This window comes from Paramisgurnus dabryanus, chromosome 5 (genome assembly GCF_030506205.2).
Source record: "Paramisgurnus dabryanus chromosome 5, PD_genome_1.1, whole genome shotgun sequence".
In the NCBI taxonomy this organism is placed as follows: Eukaryota; Metazoa; Chordata; class Actinopteri; order Cypriniformes; family Cobitidae; genus Paramisgurnus; species Paramisgurnus dabryanus.
Genome location: NC_133341.1, coordinates 49430140 through 49435062, shown reverse-complemented (window position 1 = coordinate 49435062; position 4923 = coordinate 49430140). Strand labels below are relative to the sequence as shown.

The following is a 4923-nucleotide window of genomic DNA, read 5'->3' as shown; positions in this document are numbered from 1 at the left end:
TTTTTCTGGACACTTTTTCGGCGCGTAACTCGTCCCGCACGGTTTCACGTAGTCCCATGAAAGAGGGCTCAAACCGATCGGATTATTGAGGAGAGGTGTGCTATGACTTTTATAAGCGATCGGGTGAACGATTTCTGAAGGGGGGGCGAAAAACCACCCGAAAAATCCCATTGACTTAACATTGGGCCCAACTTTGACGAGTCATAGCTCCGCTCGAGGATTTTGTAGAAACATGTGGGTTACAACATTTGAAGAGGGTGGTAGACTCTGTAAGAACATACATCACAATGGGGTGTAAGTTGTACCCCTGGGGTGTAAGAGGTGCCCAAAAATGCCCAATGAAAAGTCAATGGGGCAAAATCCCATAGACTAACATTGCGGAAAACTTTGTCAGGTCATAGGTCCGAGCGAGGATTTCGTAGAAACATGTAGGTTACTAAATTTTAAAGAGCACCAATTATGCTAATAAATTGGCACGTTAGCACGTTATTGCAATATCCCATAGTACATACATGTTATTAAAACTTGAACTAATGCATTGTGAGTCTTATAAATTGCTTACATACCTCACCGATTTCCCACTGTCTGGAAAACGCTCGGTTTAGTTCCTGTCTCCGCCTCCCAAAATGTCTAGTGTAATCGGATTGGTCAGATGACTACTCAACTGTTATTGGTCAGCTGGGTTTGGCGTGTGTTTGAAAGGTTACGCCCCTGACTACGCGTGGGTTGACACAGATTCTGACTGAGAGTCACAGCCTCAGAGGCAACTTACCACTTCGAGCTCGATCCAGAGAGTTCAGAAGGCCGTTACGATATAAACGATCTCCGTCAATGAATGCGATTGGATTTAACTTTTTTAGGTGTCCTTAGCTCTGCCAGAATGCTAAACGAAGACGAAAATGTGTTGCAAAGACATCCAAAAGGTAATTATAACGTACTACATAACTATATGGAAACACCAAATGTAGCACATAGAAAGTATTTGTTGAAATGATTATAAAACGATTTCACTTGGTAATTTCTACATTATTTTACTCTAGTAAAATTTATTATAAAAGACTGCTTACATACTGTATTACTGTGCAAACTATATGGAAACACCAAATGTAGCACATATAAAGTATTTGTTGAAATGATTATAAAACGATTTCACTTGGTAATTTCTACATTATTTTACTATAGTAAACTTAATTATAAAATACTGCTTACATACTATTTTACTGTGCAAACTATATGGAAACACCAAATGTAGCACAAAGAAAGTATTAATTGAAATGAATGTTAGTTCTACATTATTTTACTATGGTAAACTTTATTATGAAAGACTGTGCTATGTTTTTACTTACTAGGTTTTAAGGAGAATGCAACAGGTTCCAGGGCCTCTTACCTGCGTGATTCATCATCCAGGTTTTGCACAAATTGTCTAAATCCCTACACACAGAACATTTATTGTACCGACTATAAGCCTTTGAGGCGCAGGACTAGATTAAGTTTTATTACATTTTTAAACCAATAACACTAAAGTATTATTATAGTAACAAAGTACCCAAAAGAACAAAAGATGTTACTTTAAAGAAAATGTAGTAGTCAGTCAAAAGTTTATTTATTACAAATATATATTTAAATGTTAAACAATATACAAATAAACATACTTTAGTAACCATATTGTGCTATTCTTTCAAAAATTGTTCAATTCACTTCTTACAGCTATCTATTGAGATAAATGGCATATCAAAGCTTTGTCAGCTGGTGCTATCTAAGATGACACTTTAGGGTTATCATCCTGTCGTGTGTTGTTCTCCAGATATGCTTGGAGCTTCCTGATTGGAATGTTGGCTTCCGACGACCCCTGCACTGAAGATGGCATGCAATCACGTCCTCCTTTGAAGGTTTCTCAAACTGTGATGCCAGGTCCATTGGAATCGGAGTTTCCTTCAGCTTATCTTCAAATACCTCATCAAACACAAGCCTGATCACATCATCCACATAACTGTAGAAATATTGCAGTCAATAAATCTTTTGTTTTGATCATTTATTTCCCTGCTTCATACATTAAGTTTTTAATTATGAATGTATTTGAAATAAAACATTACTGCTTACGGTATGTCATTTGTGTGTTTTGGGAACATAGCCTTGTACTTTCCCTCTCCTGCTTTTGTTACGGCTTGGTGACATTGTAATGGATGGCTGCAAGGTACAACCTGTAAAAATATAAGCAAGCATAAATTTATTGTAAAAGTAAATACTACTTTATTTAACACAGTTACTAAAATACTTAAATACCTGCACAGCATTCCAATAAATGAGAAAATCAAATTTTTTTGCTGCAAATCTGAAATCTCAGGCTACGGACGGCAAAGGCATCCACTGATGATGGTGATGGAAACATTGTGAAACGATGCTACTGTCTGGGTTCCTATGATTATGCAGAGAAAAAAAACTTTGTCATCATCAGTTATACATTTAAGACTGGTAGTGGTTTCACTAGCTAAATACATCATTTGTGTTACACACCTTTGCTCCTCATATGCCAGTCTGACTCCTTGTACTGTGTGTTATGATCAGTGGCGTGTTTACCCACCACGCAAACCACGCAATTGCATGGGGCCCCGCGGGCTTGGGGGGCCCCTACTAGCCACAAGGTGTGCGAAAGTATGTTATGTTTATTCAGACCCAAATCTAAGGTACGGATAAAGCAGGCGCAAGCGAGAGATGTGCGAGTATGTACGCAGAAAAATATTTGCGCACATCCTTGTGAGGGCACATATAGGCTACTTCATGAGCAAAACTCTACGGGAAAGCGCACCTCTGCTTAGCATGCACAAATCCAGCCACACAAGTGCTGGAATGAGCGCTCGCTCGACTCTCTCTGTGCTCTCGTAACTGCACAACATTCACTCAATGGTCAAGTTTACTTTAAAGACTTTGGGCTTCACACCTGTGATTGTTGGTTTGGTTTGATCAGTGACACGCATCTTTTGTTCCACGCTCGTAGAGGTATAAACGTGATAAAGACACGCAGGGGTTTAAATCACATCGAAAATACATAAATCATATTCTGTATCTCATCATTGTCATTAAAATCTCATATATGCTTGTTGTATCTCACAGTAAGTTTGTTTTTGCAATATAAACATGAGAGTTAAGTGATTCCCATCCATAAATTCAAGCAATAACCAACTTACAATGTTGTTTGCTGGTGTTTGTTAGTTCAGTTTGTTAGATCAGTCTGAATCATGTATCATATATACTGAATATTATTGTTGTACAATTCAAATAAAAAACCTTGGGCAATGCTGGTGCATGGGGGGCCCCGGTTCTTGGGCTTTGCTTAGGGCCCCCAAAATGGTAAACACGCCACTGGTTATGATGTTGCATGTTTGCATACAGTGTAGAAGGATGTGTCCAGCTGCGAATCTAAGATATAGACAAATAAAACAAACATGTATTCAGTCAAAAAGACATATTATAACAATAGAGTACCATGACTATAAATCGTTAGACTATTCATTAAAACGTTCATGTATTACATATTACATGGCCCAACATTAGCAACACACATTACGTGTTTACTTCGTTTCAAAATCTAAGAAAGCTTCAAGTAAATACAACAGTAAAATACATATAACTTTAAACAAATCATCTGTACTTAGAGTTTCTTGAGTTTGATCATGAGAACAAATTTTACCGGTAACAGTTAAGCTGGTAACTTAGCAAGTTTGTAAACATGTCTTAACCAACATCGATAAAAAAACGATAGTCTGCATAATTCAACATACACGTGTGTAAATATGGTACGTTGTTTATGAAATACAGTATTACAACACAAAACAGTTCGCTTGCAAGCTTAGCTCTACACGCACATTATGTTAATCTCCGGTTACCGGTTACGTAATGTACAGTAAAAGGCAAATAATAAACGTGAATACTTACAGCCTGTGATCCAGAAGTGCACAGTAATCCAACTTTCAGGAGGAGACGTCGCGCAAATCCAGCTTCGGTTCATGAGAAGCAGTTATTGTGAAAACTCCGTGAACAACTTCTGACTGGATTTTTCCGGAACCGTATTAAACATGATGTCCTCTGTGGAAGTCCATAAAGTGCTATTTTGCCCTCGCATCTAAAGAGACAGAGTCTACTCGAGAGATTCAATCACTTAAACGATGAAACAAGAGTTTGCAAACAGAGTAAAAGCAGGGACTCCCAACCTCCGCCATTTTAGCTCTCTTCTGACTCGGCGCTCCCCACCCTCGTCTTTGAGGGCGTACCCAAGCAAAGCAGAGACGGCTGAACTATGATAATGTTGGTCTTATCTACGTCACTAATCACAGGAAGTAAACTGTTGCCTACAATCCGAGTGTTTTTTGTAGTCCTCGAACGTTAGAGACGATAACTCGCGTCATCGTTTTCTTTGAGGTATGTACTTTTTGAATATCGTTAGCATGTACTAATACACACTTACACACAAAATGATGTTTAAAAACATGTATCCCATAATAGGTGCTCTTTAAGAGGGTGGTAGGCTATGTAAGAACATACATGACATTGGGGTGTAAGTTGTACCCCTGGGGTGTAAGAGGCACCCGAAAATTCCCATTGACTTATAATGGGGCAGGAAACATGCCCATATAAGGGAATAAAACAGTTCCAGATGGGATATCTTTGTATTACAGTGTCGTAGAGAAAAGTGGGTGGGCTCATTTTACTCAGGCATCCAACCAGTCTCTCAGGATCCTTACATAGGTATTAAGCCACGCCCCTAGCAACCACTTTTGAGCACCCTAGCAACATAAAATACAAACAGTTATATCTCGGCATCAGAACATCGTAGAGACACGGGGGTTGGACCGTTTTACTTGTGACTAGGGGTGTAACAATTGGGCACATCATTGGCCACTCCCAAGCCACGCCCCTAGCAACCAA

At 38.9% G+C, this 4923-nt stretch overlaps 2 long non-coding RNA genes across 2 annotated transcripts; one reads left to right on the top strand and one right to left on the bottom strand.

Moving 5' to 3' along the window:
- Positions 1–773: 773 nt before the first annotated feature.
- Positions 774–1891, top strand: LOC135774579 (uncharacterized). Its single transcript, XR_010543741.2, has 3 exons — positions 774–923; positions 1350–1407; positions 1805–1891. It is a non-coding gene; the product is annotated as an uncharacterized lncRNA (long non-coding RNA).
- Positions 1855–4516, bottom strand: LOC135774580 (uncharacterized). The gene is made up of 5 exons (XR_012336798.1): positions 3934–4516; positions 2515–3417; positions 2284–2416; positions 2101–2201; positions 1855–1990 (listed from the first exon to the last, which is right to left on the bottom strand). It is a non-coding gene; the product is annotated as an uncharacterized lncRNA (long non-coding RNA).
- Positions 4517–4923: the final 407 nt, after the last annotated feature.